Genomic DNA, 16,475 nt, shown 5'->3' on the forward strand with positions numbered 1-16,475 from the left:
CTCAGGGCTGAACTTCTTCACACACACAAAAATGAAAAAAGTTATTACTTAATCTGACTTGTGGTAATATATCATCTTTTGATGAATATTTTAAAATATATCTAGATTTATCAAAGAAATCTTTTAAACATCTATATATGTGAAATATTATATGGAAAACTCTGGGGGATAGAAATTATATTGTCATTATTTTCTCTTTAAGGACCCATCATTTATTCTAAGTGGGAAGATGATAGAATCGAACACTTTAAAGGATTAGAAATAATGAAATGGGTTACAGTTTGGACCTAACAATTGTTCAACAGGAATTCGGAGAGAAAAAAGGTCATCCTCCCCTGGAATGACCATGCGAAACTAAAAAGTTTGTCACTTATTTCTTTACCCTTCTCTTTTCTTCTCCAGTTTACCAACAATTCTAGGTGATTCAACTGACCAAATAACTTCTGCCTCCATCTTCCTATTTCTACTGCCATCACCCTGAACTATAGAAGTATCTTAAAAATTAATGGTAACCTTGCATTCAGCCAGATCTTCTTAATCTGTCCTATATATCCTCATGGGGCACTCTTCCTAAATAGATCTTTGTGGTGCAAAGAGTACCCCTCAATCTAGCTCCTTAGCCCATTTCGCAAGGTCCTTCTCAATGGGTGCCTAACTTGCCCATGTTCACACAGCAAGTCTAGAGCCAACTCATCCCCTGTCAATTGCCTTCAGAGCCCACATGATTATTCAAACTACCGTACTGTAATCACACATTGATTTATTTGTCTCCCATGAGGCTAAATTCCTTTAGGGTCTTATTCATTTCTATGTGCTCAGTGCTATGTTAGTATCAGATGGTCACTAACAACCTGTTAATTAATTTGGGAGAAATTGTATCTTGAAAATGGTGTATCAGTCAGGATTCAATCTGGAAAACAAAGCGCACACCAAGTTGTTCGATAGGGATGTATAATGAGGAAAACTCACTGCAAAAGTCTTGGAAGCTTCCTTTAAAAGTAAGCTACAAACTAGATATTTAAGCAACAAAGGATGCCTCTGTAAACTCAAAGTGTACAAACTATTTACAGACGGTTACCATCTTATAATGGTTTGACTTACACTTTTTCGACTTTAAGCTGGTGCAAAAGTGACATGTGTTCAGTAGAAACCCTATTTTGAATTTTGGTCTTTTCCTGGGGTCGGAATATGTGGCATGATACACTTGTGATGCCGGGCAGCAGCAGCAGGCTGCAGCTCCCAGTCAGCCACACAATCACAAGGGTAAATAACTCACACTCTACAGTGTACTGTGTTGTCAGTGTTTTCTGGATGAGTACCCATACAAGCACTAAGCTTTTCACTTTTAGTATAGTATTTAATAAAGAACATGAGATATTCAACACTTTATTATACAATGGGCTTTTTGTTAGATGATTTTGCCCAACTATATGATAATGTAAGTGTTCTGAGCATGTTTTAGGTAGACTAAGCTATGATGTTCAGTAGGTTAGGTGTATCAAGTACATTTTTGACTTACAATATATTTAACTTACAATGGGTTTATCGGGATGTAACCCCACCATACACTGAGGAACATCTATCTTGTCAAGCTGAGAAGAGTAGTGGGTTTCTTTTTTCTTTTTCAAAAATTAAGGCTTATGAGACACTTTTCCACAAACCAAGTAATAGTTTTACCATCTTGGTTAACATTTCCTTTTTCAATAAAAGACTTTAGTGTCCATCACTGTTGTAAGCGCTTATCAAAGTAAGTATACTGGCCACTCTGTTTGCCTGCACAGATATTGATATACCAATATTTAATTCTCTTTGTTCTATTTTCCCCAAAATCTAACGTATTTTTTGGTGTTAGGAAATCTAAATAGGTTTATTAGTTCTTAGACTATTACACAGCTACTTTGTATACTACTGTTATAGATAGCATGGAACTCTGCCAAGATTTAAAATGCCAGTAAGATCCTATTATCATGGAAAATATTAAGATATTGAGGAAAATCAGACTAAGAAGAATTCCTTTGAGTGATGTAAAAGCTAAACACAAAAATATATTAAAAAGTCGTTCTACTCTATCAGAGTGGAAATGTCAATTCTATAGTATTAAAATTATCTGCTGACAAGAAAGCTTAAATTTTTCAGCAATATATATGTCCCTTTGTTTTTCTGGATGTTCTCAAAGCCTGTATTATGAGGGTAATTTGTCTACCAAAAAGTCCACAGAAAGGCTGTTTTCTTATTAACACATGAATTGTTGACACTGAACCATAAAACAAGAGGTGGTGTTTAAAATAACAAAAAAGTAAAGAGTTATAGCCATTAGTTCTTATTGTAATTGGGGGAAAAATAAGTTTTGCTGCTTGCAAAAGCAGGCACTCAATACTATTCAGTAGAAATAAAGTAATTTCCATAAAAAAATGCCCTAAAGGGGCTAAACAGATAAATAGGGGACAGAGAGGGAACCCAGAGGTTAACATCATCTGAAAGTTAGACCAGCCTTAGGACTAGTGGGGCAACTAAAAAGATGATATTACCAGATCTAAGGGGATGGGGATCTGATCACAGAGGGATGGTATTTCTGTATATTCAGTTGTTTATTTTTTTTGTCCTAGTTATAATTTCTGGCTTCCAAAAGGGAAAAAAGAGAAATTGGACGTGAAGGGAAAATGTTTAGGCACTTGAAGTGCCCGAGAAGTCACTTTAGCCAGAGGGCCAGGGGCTTGCAACAATAGGAAGAAGTGCGCCAAAAAAGGCTTCCTCTGTCTTTATCTGCATCTCTGAGATCAGAAGCAGCAATCAGCAATTAAAGCACAGATTCCTGATAGTTGGAGGACAAGGTTATTTTGGCTGATTCTGGCTCGTGAAAGTTGTGTGCCAACTGATCCAGGAACATAAGTATTGCTGCCTAGCTTGGGACTGGAGATGAGAGATTGATAGGTCTTATTGTGCTAAGAGCTGAGATTGACCTAAATTGACCACAATTTATCATGAAAGCGTTCCCCTGGAAGTTGTAAGCCTTCAATAAACTCAGAGTTCCTAAATACTTACATCAGACAGGTTATGCAAGTACAATTTTTATCTAGGAGGGAAGACAGATTCGAGGGGCTTCCTACTCTCTCATATTTTCTTTACTTTTGAAGTGTCATTTGACATAAAGAATTCTTGGCGGAACTTTTTCCCCTTTTTAACACATTAAACCTGTCATTCTACTTTCTACTGATCTCTATGGATTCTGATGAGATATCTGTTACCAATCTCTTTGAGGAACATTTGTATGTGACAAGACACTTTCCTATTGCTGCTTTCAATATTGTCTCTTTGTCTTTTGACAATTTTTGTCATAACGCATCTCACTGTGGATCTCATTGAACTTAACTTTCTTGGAGTTCATTGAGCTCCTTGAATGTGTGGATTTGTGTATTTTATCATATTTGGGAATTTTTTAATGATTTTTTCTTCAAATAATTTTTTTTGCACTTGTTTCTAGCTTCTCTCTAACTGGGATTCCCACTATGTGTATTGTGGTATGCTTTTAGTCTGAGCTCCTTAAACTCTGTTTGTTTCTCTTTATTCTATTTTCTTGACTGTTCTCAGGTTGAATAATTTCAGTTTACCTATATAATCATTTTCACTTTTAGTCTGTGAAATCAAATCTGCTATTTAAATCTTCTATGAAATTTTTAACTTCAGTTACAGTGCTGATATGGGGTTGCTGAGTTCTGAGTCTAAAATGAGTTTTCAGACATGAGCCACTTGTTCATTCATGCATCTTTATTTTGTGTTCAGCGTGGGCACAGGACCCACGAGCAGTAAAGAGCTGCATTTAAATGTCTGTGTGGGGCCAATCTATATGATTTCTAGCTATTTTTACTATTCTATAGAAATGTCAAAGGCAAAAGTATTAGGTTATCTGATTAGTCTCAATGATTAGGGCATGGAAGCTAATGAATGAGTGTCCTCACATTCCAAGGTATGGTATGTCTCAAGGAATATGTAGGTAGGAGAATAAAGTCATTGATAACCTCCTGAGGTAAATTCCTTCACTCCTAACCAAAGGTGATTCAGTAAGTAGGGGCATGGGAGACTGTCTCATGGAAATTGTAAAACAATTCATAAACAAAGTTTTGACCACATCAGTGCTTTACTGCTCCAAAATGTCTTTTTGGTTGTTTTCTATAATTTCTATCTGTGTAATGATATGCTTTATTTGTAGACACATTATTCTTCTGGTTTTCTCTACATCTTTGTCCGTGGATTCTTTTATGTGTTTGACCATATTTAATCGAGTTGATTTAAAATATTTGTCTGCCAAGTTCTATATCTGATCTTCCTCATGGATATTGTCTGTTAATTTTCACTGTCAATAGAGTGTACCTCTTCGTTTCAATGCATCATTTTTGTCTCTTTTTTTGTTGTTGGTCTTGTCTGGGAGAGCAACTAATACTAGGTTATATTAATGAACACTCATGAGTTACCAGACACTCTGCTAAATTTCTCATGCCTACTCCTGTCTATAATCTTCACAGCAATGTATAAGATAGATACCATTATTACACTTTTTACAGACATTAAGGCTTCAGGGACGAGTAGTAGCCTTCCACGATGGCAAAGCCAGAAAACGACAGACTCACAATACAAACTCAAGTTCATGATTACAGGCTAAGGCGTTACGCTCCATAATATATCATGAATGGATTTGTGAAGATACAAGCTGAGTTCTACCACTGGAATTTCTAGTAACAGTTAGAAGAACAGTTGCAATCCCTTTAAAAATAACTTCCACTCAATCACTTTGAAGACAGAGGGAAAAGAAGAATCTACATAGTAGAAAAAGCTCTTTTTATGTACTGAAATATATATTTTGTTATGATGAGGGTTGCTTTTTAGTTGTATAAAATTAGACATTTATTTTAGATGCAAAATTCATTGAAAAATTCACCTGCAAAGCCTTGTATAGATGGAAATTGGGAACAGAGTAATCTCATTAGTGAATCACCTAAGGATGTTATGTAAACATGAATGTCTCCTATTTGTAGCAGGTACTGAAATTTTTTTCCAGAGGTTAAAGTTTCATTCAATAGAAACAGGCTGAATGCATTGTGTGTATAGCTAGAATAGCTATATCTTCATGATAATAGAATAGCTATTAAGTAAACTATTAAATAAGAAAGAAATATGCAAAAATTTAAAAATGAAAAGAGGAGCAAAAAACATCAAAACAGGCAATGCTTAAAAATTGTAAGACTTTACATGGAAAACTTCCTGGATATAAAATTGAAAATTTATACAAATCTGTATTTTCCACAAAATACAACTTGGCAAATTGATCTCAATGGAAAGAGACATTTAAAACAGACTAATTACTAAAATATATCTGGGGTAATCAGGTAAGAGATAAAAAAGTCATTAAATTGTAAACAAATAAGTTAAGTGATCTCTCTCCTACAGATAATACAATTTTATATTTGAAAATCCCACCAAAACAGAAGAAAATACTAAAACAATTAGATAATTTTTGTAAATTAGAATGTCATTAAGTTAACATACAAAAATTAATATACTTTATATGTGAAAGCAAAAACCAGTTAGGAGATAGAAGATTCTTATTGCAATAACAAAACAGAAAATAAACTATAAATGAGTAAACATATATGAGGAGAGTCTATAAAACTCTGAAATGCATTGAAAGAAACAAAATAGGTTTAAGTAAATGGTATGATAAACCATGTTCTGATTAGTAAGGTTCTGGATACAAAAGATCATTTTTGCTAAATTAATTTCAAAATAAGCCCATATCCATAAATATCTGAGTTGAGTTTCTTTCTCTATAGCTATAGAAATAGAGCAAACAAGCAAGACAAAAGTTCTAAAAACAAAAACAACCAGTGTGCTAGCCCTAACAGCATTAAAATAGACCCTAAACGGACTTTAATTAAAGAAGTTGGATATTGGGACATGAAATAAAAGACATTAAAGAATAGGAAATTTGGAAATAAACCCAGTAGAATATGGAAATTTAATGTATGACAATGGCGACCTCTCAATTAAGTGAGGGAAAATAGACTTTAAAAGAACTGGTCTGAGAAAATTGTATCTCTTTTGTACTGTATAAATAAGGAAAAAGCACAAATGGATCAGATATTATTGTCTAAAAAATAAAATTGTAAATGTACTAGACAAAAACACAAGTGAATTGCTATAAGAAAAGAATAAATGAGGAAAAAAACCCACAACATTCTGGATTCACAAAACCAGTATTTTTAAATGGGCTCTGATATCCTACAAGAAATGCTTCTTGAAGTTAATCTGGAAAGGTTTTTTTAAGTTATGTTTGGCAATACTGGTGTTTCAGTCAATAAGGAAATTAATACACACATAATTTTCAAATAATGAATGATATATAAAATAATATTCATTTAAATGTCTAGTTGATTCTATAAGATAATAGGAGAACACTCTAGGGATTAAAATAAAGACAATTATCAAGCCAGATTGAAAAACAACCAGGAAACGTGGGTTCCACTGAATGGATTTCCTGATAATATTAACCTGAAATGTGAGTTTATGTCATCCATGGAGGCAAAAGAGAAATATCGGCAATCTATAGAACCCAGACAATGGAAACTGAAGATACCTACATGAAGCTAACACTTCCAGAATTTTTACTTTAAGATAAAATATGTGTGAAAAAGAAGTTGGCAATAATATTGCACAGTGGAGCAAATCTATTTTATTCTTGATACTTCAACTGTGTAGGAAAAAAAGGACCTGACTTCATATTGGTTCTGAGTTATATTCGTTCATTGTGTATAGTTTATGAAAACCTAAACCAAGACGTGATTTTGAAAAGTTCTCAGCTGTGGCATAGCTTATGGAATAAGTAAATTCAAATTTTGTGTCTACCAATCTATCATTAAGACCCTTAGACCTTCAAGGAGCAAAATAGTGTTGTTAACTTTATTATGGCACATAACATAAGCTCTAATAACCAAATCACAAAGTATGTACCAATAATCATCTGAATCAATAATCTTCTGAAACCATAAAATTCATAATTAGAATTCAAGTGGTGTGAGAGATTGGATACCAGCTTAAGAAAAAAGCACAAATAATTTTAATTTTTTAAAGAGTAAGTAAAATGTAGAAGACGTTATGAGGCATATTTGAAAATAAACCAAATAGAACAAAGACAAATAAAAATTTGCAAATTAAAACCACAATGAGATATCACCTCACACTTGTTAGAAAGACTATCATCAAAAAGATAAGAGATAACAAATGTTGGTGAAAATGTGGAGAAAACGGGAAGATGGGCACTGTTTGTGAGAATGTATATTTGTGAAATCACTATCCAAATAGTATGGAAGCTCCTGCAAAAATTAAAAATAGATCTACCATATTATGCAGCAATCCGTGCATATGGGTATATATCCAAAAGAAATGAAAACAGGATCTCAAAGAGATATCTCCATTTTCATGTTCTTTCCTGCATTATTCATAACAGTCAATATATGAAAAAAACCCTAACTGTCCATCAATGGGTGAATGGGTAAAGAAGATGTGGTATATATACAGAATGAACTAATAGTCAGCCAGGAGAAAGAAGGAAATTCTGCCTTTGTGACAACATGGATGGACCTTGAAGGCATTATGTTAAGTACGTCAGACAGAGAAACACAAATACAGTCATGTGCCGCATAATGACATTTTGGTCAATGATGGACCATCTACAGAATACTGGTCCCGTAAGATTAGTACCATATAGCCTAGGTTTATATCAGGCTATACCACCTATGTTTGTGTAGGTACACTCTATGATGTTCACACAATAACAAAATCACCTAATGATGCATTTCTCAGAACGTATCCCTGTTGTTAAGCAATGCATGACTGTATGGTATGCTATCAATTATATGCAGAATCTAAAAAAAGCTTAACTCATACAGAACAAGAGTAGAATGTTCATTACCAGGGGTTGGAGACTGGGGGTAATGAGGGCAAGTTGGTCAAAGAGTACAAACTGCCAGTTTTAAGATGAATAAGTTCTGGGGATCTAATGTACAGCATGATGATTATAGTCAATAATACAGAATTATATATTTGAAAGTTGATAAGAGACTAGCTCTTAAATGTTCTCTTCACAAAAGGGAAATGGTAATTAAGTGAAATATTGGAGGTGTTAACTAACACTATGTTGGTAACCATTTTGAAATATATAAGTATATCAAATCAACATGTTGTATACCTTAAATTTACACAATGTTATGTGAATTATATCTCAAAAATGCTGGAAAAATTACATGATTATATCAATTGATGCAGAAAAAGCATACGACAAAACACAACACCCCCTGATGATAAGAACGCTCACTAAACTAGGAATATAGTGTTCTTCTTCAACTTGATAAATAATATCTTCAAAAAAAACCTATAGATATCATATTGAATGGTGAGAAACTAGACACTTTCCCTCTAAGATCAGAAACAAGGCAAGGATGTCCCCTCTCACCATTTATTTTCAACATCATGCTAGAAGTCGTAGCTAATGCAGTAAGACAAGAAAAGGAAATAAAAGATATATTGATTTGGAAGGAAGAAATAAAATTTTCTCCTATTTTATGTAGATGATATGATTACCTATGTAGAAAATGCAAAAAAATGACTAAAAGAGATTTTTAACTAATAAGTGTTAATAGCAACTTTGCAGAATAGAAGATCAATATACAAATGTAAATTGCTTTCCTATATATCAACAATGAAGAAGAGGATTTTGTAAATAAACGACACAACACCATTTACCTTAGCATTCAGAAAAATGAAATATTTGGGGAGAAATCTAACAAAATATGCACAAGATATATACGAAGAAAACTAAAAAGCTAATAAAATAAAGAAGAACAAAACAAATGGAAATACATTTCATGTTCACGGATAGAAAGACTCAATATTGTCAAGGTGGCATGTCTCCTAATTTGATCTATAGAATCAATACAATCCCACTCAAAATGCCTTCAGGTTATTCTGTGGATATCAAAAGCTGATTCTAAACTTTATAATGAAAGGCAAAAGACTCAGAATAGCCAACACAGTATTGAAAGAGAAGAACAAATTTGGAGAATTGACATTATGAAACTTCAAGAATTATTTTACACTTCAGTAATCAAGACACTCTGGCACTGGCAGAATAGACAAATATATCTGTGACATAAGTTAGAGAGGCCAAAAATAGACGCACATAGATATAGTGAACTGATTTTAACAAAGGAGCAAAGACAATTCAATGGAGAAAAGATATTGTCAACAAATAGTGCTGGAATTGGATATACACGTTAAAAAAATGAATCCAGGGGCCGGGCCATGGCATAGTGGTTAAGTTTGGCATGTCCCACTTCAGTGGCCCTAGTTCACAGGTTCAGAACATGGGTCTGGACCTAATCCACTTGTCAGCCATGCTGTTGTGGTGACCCACATATAAAAAGTAGAGGCAGAGTGACATGGATGTTAGCTCAGAGCTAATCTTCCTCTCAAGCAAAAAAATGAAGATTGACAAGTGATGTTAGATCAGGGCTAATCTTCCTTATTAAAAAAAAAAAGAAAGAAAAAGAAAAGAAAAAATCGTCTAGACACAGACTTCAAGCCTTTCACAAAATTAAAACAACATGAATAATAAATATAAAACACAGACGTATAAAACTCCTACATGATAACAGCAAAAATTTAGATGACTTTGGATTTGGTGGGGCCGGCCCTATGGCTTAGCAGTTAAGTGCGTGCACTCTGCTACAGGCAGCCTGGGTGCGGATCCTCGGTGCGCACTGATGCACTGCTTCTACAGCCATGCTGAGGCCACGTCCCACATACAGGATGTGCAACTATGACATGCAGCTATCTACTAAGGCTTTGGGGGAAAAAAGGAGGAGGATTGACAATACATGTTAGCTCAGAGCTGGTCTTCCTCAGCAAAAAGAGGAGGTTTAGCATGGATGTTAGCTCAGGGCTGATCTTCCTTACAAAAATAAAATTAAAAAAAAATAAAAACATAACTAAAAATGAATTTTGTAATGACTTTTTAGATATGACATTAAAGGCACAATTCATGAATAAAAGAATTGATAAGCTAGGTTTCATTACAATTAAAGTTTCTTATTCTCCTGTAGACACTATCAAGAGAACAAAAAGAGAAGCCACAGACTGGGAGAAAATATTTGCAGAAGTCATATTTGATAAAGGACTGTTTTTCAAAATATTCAAAGAAAACTTAAAAGTCAACAATAACAAAACATGCAAGCCGATTTCAAAATCTACATTCCCAGACACTAGCCAAGGGTGATCCTAATAATTAGGATTTTCTAAAGATAAGCAATTAGACCTATGTCAACTATATTGTGCAGAGTTATACAACAAATAAATGATCTTAAAGATGGTTATATGACTTTATTAAAGAGTTTTACTACTGTAGTTGAGTAGATAGACAGATGGACAGTATTTTCAACAAGTAAACAGAAGATACACGTTATTTTTAAATATCCAGAGAAATCTCCTTAAAAATGGAAAGATTTTAGGCTTCAAATTGTCAACAATTTCATGAAAGCAGAAACTCTGCAGTAGCCACTCTGAAATGACAATAGAAACTATCAATTAAACTGTAAACAAAAAGTAATATATGTAGTAACAAATGGCTGGATTTCATCGTTTCTTGTGGCTGAGTAGTATTCCATTGTGTATATATACCACATCTTCTTTATCCATCCATCCCTTGATGGGCACTTAGGTTATCAGAGGGGAAGTGGGTAGGGAGGTGGTGAAAGGGATAATTCGGCACAAGTGTGTGGTGATGGGTTGTAATTAGTATTTGAGTGGTGAACATGATGTAATCTATGCAGAAATATAAGTATAATGATGTACACCTGAAATTTATACAATGTTATAAACCAATGTTACTGCAATAAACAAAAAATTTTTTAAAAAGTAATATATGACCTCCAGCTGATTTCACTTAAAACATTCTTTTAAATAACTTCTGGATTAAATAAAATATCTAAATTAAGATTACTTTTAAGGAATCAGAGAACTGTTAAGTGGAAGCATAATGAAAGGAATCAAGGGGCCTGAATTCAGGTGACTAATTCTGCCAGTTACTAGCTTAATATGACAGGAAATTCGTGGATTCTGAACATTTTCTCTTACCCATCACTAAAATGAAGCTTTAACACTTTGATACTTGTGCACAACATAACATGACTTTCAAATACCAAAAATTAGTCACAATCGGGGGCCCTGGTGCTGGAAACCATGAGGATATGTAACGATACTGATTAGGGAGCTGGGCAACTTGATCACCTTGCCCCTGGTGGCACATTCCCTGCTGCACCTGGAGGTGGCGAGAGCAGCAGCTTCACAGAGTTGAGAGGTGCCAGCGCTGAGCCGTGTGGGCACAGGTCACCTTATGTGCTGCGTGGGGAGTAACTGAGAAAAGCAGTGCAGAAGATGAGAGAACAGCCCATCTTCACCATCCAAGCATGTCTTCCAGGTGGATTCCATCACCAAGAACTGGGTGTCAGCAAGTGAGCAGGAAGCCACCATATCCTACTTCTAGGTGTCACAAAAACAAGTATTGGATCCTAAGTTTGTAAGGAGCCAAAGTGATTATAAACAACACAAGCACACTTAATATTACTTTAATTAAAATATCACAGAAGTTTGGGCAGTGGACCAACAGTAGAGCCAAAGTGGTGTTTGGTTTGCGTTTTTCCCCTGAACAGCAGCTGACAAAGTTTGCAGAGAAATTTTAGGAGGTAAAAGATGCAGCCAAAGTAGCCAGAAACAAGTCCCAGGAGAAAATCAAATCCTTGAGTAATCATTCCCAAGAATCTGGGTGTGGAACTTCACCCTCTACTCAGGTTTACAGTGTCAATGGGGTACACAATGAAAAGGCCTCTCATATGGCTACCTTCCACACACAGCTGAAGTCTGAGAAGGACAAGCTGATTTGTGACATAGAGTGCTGCCAATGTGTAGAAATAGGAGAATAAGCTGCAGCCCCTGCAGGAGAGCAATATCTGGCTGCCCATGGCATTTCAGGAGTCAGTGGCTAGTGTGGAGCAGTGGAAGGGGCAGCTCTTTATCTGCCTTGAAGAGAATGACTGGCTATAGAAGAATATTGAAGACTTGGAAGAATAAAGCAGTGAGATAAACATAGAGAAGGAGAAGAATACCGAGTTGAAGAGAAGAATTGAGGATCTGGGGTCAGAACTCTGAGAAAAGGAGACAGGGTTAAAAGACCTCTGAAAACAAAGTGAAATCAAACCTCAGCTCATGTCAGAGTGTGAATACATCTCTGAGAAGTTAGAGGCAGCAAAGAGCGAGAATCAAGAGCACCTGGAAGACCGAGTGCTTTCTCTAAAGACAGTCACTAAGGAAAGTAACTAGCAACCATGCAACCTGAAGGCAGAATTGAAGAACCTCCTAGAGGTGCTGGACGGGAAGATCAATGAACTCCATGACTTCTGTGTAAGCCTCTCCAAGTTGGAAAAGGACAACTAGGGCAGGGATGAGACCACATGAGTCCCAAGTGTGTGTGTGAGACAAAATAGGACTAGGACATTCTCCTTTCTGTGTTGCTTCTGTAAATGCAGGTGCAATTTGTTGTGTTTCCAAGCCAGTTGTGTCACCTGCTCTCTCCTCTCCAGAATAGAAATCTCCTCTTGCTTCTCTGGCCTTGCGAGATTGTGGGCAACCGGAAGATTTCTGGAAGAAGTTAGATTTCTGGAAGAAGCTAGATTTCTGGATCTAGCTTAAGGATCCAGAAATAAGTCTGCCTTAAATATTTATGCAGTCACAGCAGGGATATTTATATCTTCCTTTTTTTTTTCGGGGAAGAAAAGTAGCCCTGAGCTAACATCTGTTGCCAATCTTCCTCTATTTTGTATGTGGGATGATGCCACAGCATGGCTTGATGAGTGGTGTGTAGGTCTGCACCTGGGATCCAAACTTGTGATCCCTGGGCTACAGAAGCAGAGCATACAAACTTAACCACTACACCAATGGACTAGCTCCTATATATTTCTTAAGGGTTATTGCAACCATATTAAATGAAAAAAGTGTTTTATAGTCCAAATATGAATATCCTTTACACCTGCATTTTTAAAAATCATGTTCATAATATTTGAATGCCTACCAGGCACCAGTGCATGAGATGTAGAAATGACAATTTTCTTCTCAATAGATATTGAAATGCTTTAAAACAACCACTTAGTGGAGACTTGTCCAGTGGAAAAAAGTTTCTGGTGGGTGCATTTTCTGGCACGGGAATCACTTGCATCTACTTTATCCCCTTCCTACCTGCCCTCAGTTTATGAGGTTGTGACAATGACTCCATTCTTGGTTTTAATTTCTGAGCATATTGCTGTGCTGTGGGAACATGAAGTTTTGGTGCTTAGCACAGTATTTGACAGAAAGTAGGTTCTTATTAAATATTTGTTCAATTAAACATAAAAATATAATAAGCACACTCTGCAACTTACAGTCATATGGTATATTGCAGGGTGTATGTGCCTCAATCAAGAAACTCAAGATTTCAACAACTCAAGGCACTGTTACCTCTCACAAAATATCTGTGTGAAATATTTTACTCATGTGCATCACTTCGATGTCTGTAATTTTGAAGAACAACAGAGAAGAAATCTCTTTCTGACAATGGAAAATCTTTAGGAAGTTACAATAATCATTAAAAGGTCCCACAGAATTGAAATGAACTTGTGGGAACTTTACAGGAACAGAAGTAAACAAAACAAATTATCCAGAGTAGTAATGAAACAGGGAAGTCAGTTCTTCCTCCAGATGCTGGGTGATCACACAGCCCTTCTATCTGGGTGGGGCGTCCACCTTGATTCCAGAGCAACTCAAATCAAACAGATCCAGACAAGAGCAATTCCCCATGGAAGGTCTCCGACGTGTGAGAGCACAATAGGAAATTAGGAAACACACAGGAAAACAACTTAAGGAAAAAGGGCCTGTAAAAATAGATGTTAGAATTATGTTTAAAATTTTAAAACAAACAAAAATGGAAATATTGGAAATCAAATAATGAGGAAAGATAAAAAAAATATTTGACAAACTATACTTGGAAAAAATATATAAATTAAAGAGTTAAAAATATTTTAAGTTAAAAATTTTAATGTATGGCTTAAACATTAAATTAGATCAAGATGATGAGAAGATGAGTGAACGGGAATATTAAGCAGAGTGAATCCATTCAAAGTGCAGAACACAGAAAGACACAGTCGAATGCAACACAACTTCAGTTAGAGAGACTTGATGACTGCAGAGAGAATAAAGAAAACATATCTAACTGCATCATGAGATTTAGAGAATATATAAAGGGAATGCGCCTTGACGTCAATCTTAACAACAATGTTTTGGATTTGACAGCAAAAGCACAAGCAAAAAAAGAAAAAAACTAAACAATCTGGACTACTGAAACTAGAAATCTTCTGCAAAAAAAAGAAAACCACTAAAAAAAAAAAGGAAACTTATGGAATGGGATAAAATATTTTCAAATTGTATGTTTGATAAGAGGTTAATATCCAAATTACATAAAGAACACAGAAAACTCAATAGCAAAAATAAAAAGGCAAACAAGCTGATTAAGAAATGGGCAGAGGAAGATATGCAAATGTCCAAGTACATGAAAGGCGCTCATTATAACTAATAATCAAAGAAATCCCACTAATATTAGGCAATCCCACTTCTAGGTATGTATCCAAAGGAGATGAAAACAGAATCTTGAAGAGATATCTACACTCTCGTGATTATTGTAGCATTATTAACAGCAGGCAAAATATGAAAGCAATCGAAGTATCTATCAACAGATGAATGGGTAAAGATGTGGTGTATACCATAGAATATTATTCAATCATGAGTAAGAACAAAATCTTGCTATTTTCAACAACATGGATAGAATACGAGGGCACTATGCTAAACAAAACAAGCCAAAGAGAAAAAGGCAATGCCTGATATTGTTTATATGTGGAATCTGAATAAAAAAGTCAAACTTATAGAAACAGAGAGTTGAAAAGTGGGCTGGGGTTGGGGAAAATAGGGAGATGTTGGTAAATGAGTACAAATTTTCATCTCTAATACAAATAAGTTCTGAGGATATAATGTAAATCATGGTGACTATGGTTGCTAACACTGTATTGTATAATTGAAACTTGCTAAGAGAGTAGAGCTTAAATATTCTCAACAATAAAAGGAGATAAATGTGTCAAGGGATGGATGTGTTAATTAACTAGATGGGGGGATCCTTTTACAATGTATAGGTATATTAAATCATCATAATGTACACTTTAAATATCTTACAACTTTATTTGTCAATTTTACCTCTATAAAACTGAAATTTAAAAGAGAGACAGAATGAAAAGAAACAATGAAATAAACAATTATCTATATATTTCTAAAATTGAAATCAGACACGGGTCTTTCTATCCATAAATGTTTTGCATCATAAAATAAATAAATAAAGAGAAATAGTGGAACAAAAATATGAGTCAAACGTCCTAACACAAAGAGAAGAAACATGCTTGAAAGTAGTAACAGGAGAGATATCCTACAAAGATGACAACGAATTCTCCACTGTTTTTTTTATTTTTGGTGTTTTTTTGGTGAGGAAGATTGGCCCTGAGCTAACATCTGTGTCAATCTCCGTCTATTTTGCATGTGTGATGCTGTCACAGCATGACTTGAGGAGCAGGGTGTAGGTCCATGACTGGGATCCGAACCCGTGAACCCCAGGCCACTAAAGTGGAACACATGAACTTAACCACTATGCCACCAGGCAGGCCCCTGAACTTCTCCAGTTTTAATAGCCATAATCCATAGAAATAAAACATTAAGTGTTCAGGGGAAAAACATATTCAAGCTAGAATTCAATAGTTAGCTAAAATATTTTAAATGAACAAGTGTAAAACAAAATAATTTCACAAGTAAAAATTTGATTTCCAAAGAAGCTTCTAAAGTGTACACTTGAACATGAAGAAAAATTTTCCCTCTATGAAGATTTGAAAATCAAAATAAAAGTGTAGGAAACTTGTAAACATATGAGAATATCCAAACAAGTTGAATACAGAATGAAATAAACACAAAGAAATTTCTATCACAGGTTTCGGTATCTAGATATATTAAACTATAATTCCATACATTTTAGTTAAATCAGAGGGCAAAATCTGTGCTAGCAATAATTTTTATTTTTTTTTGCTAGTGAATAGTTGCCCTGAGCTCACACCTGTTTCCAATCTTCCTCTTTTTTTTACTTGAGGAATATTAGCCCTGAACTAACATCTGTGCCAATCTTCCTCTATTTTGTATGTGGGTCATTGTCTCAGAATGGCTGATGAGGGCCGTAGGTTTCCTCCTGGGACTGAAACCCATGAACCTGGGCCACCGAAGTGGAGCACACCAAATTAACCAATACACCATGGTGC

At 35.1% G+C, this 16,475-nt stretch overlaps 1 pseudogene; it reads left to right on the forward strand.

Moving 5' to 3' along the window:
• The first annotated feature begins 11,481 nt into the window (after positions 1–11,481).
• On the forward strand, positions 11,482–12,537 carry LOC131401689 (homer protein homolog 2-like; annotated as a pseudogene).
• The last annotated feature ends 3,938 nt before the right edge of the window (positions 12,538–16,475 follow it).

This window comes from Diceros bicornis (assembly GCF_020826845.1).
Source record: "Diceros bicornis minor isolate mBicDic1 chromosome 13 unlocalized genomic scaffold, mDicBic1.mat.cur SUPER_13_unloc_1, whole genome shotgun sequence".
Taxonomy (NCBI): domain Eukaryota; kingdom Metazoa; phylum Chordata; class Mammalia; order Perissodactyla; family Rhinocerotidae; genus Diceros; species Diceros bicornis.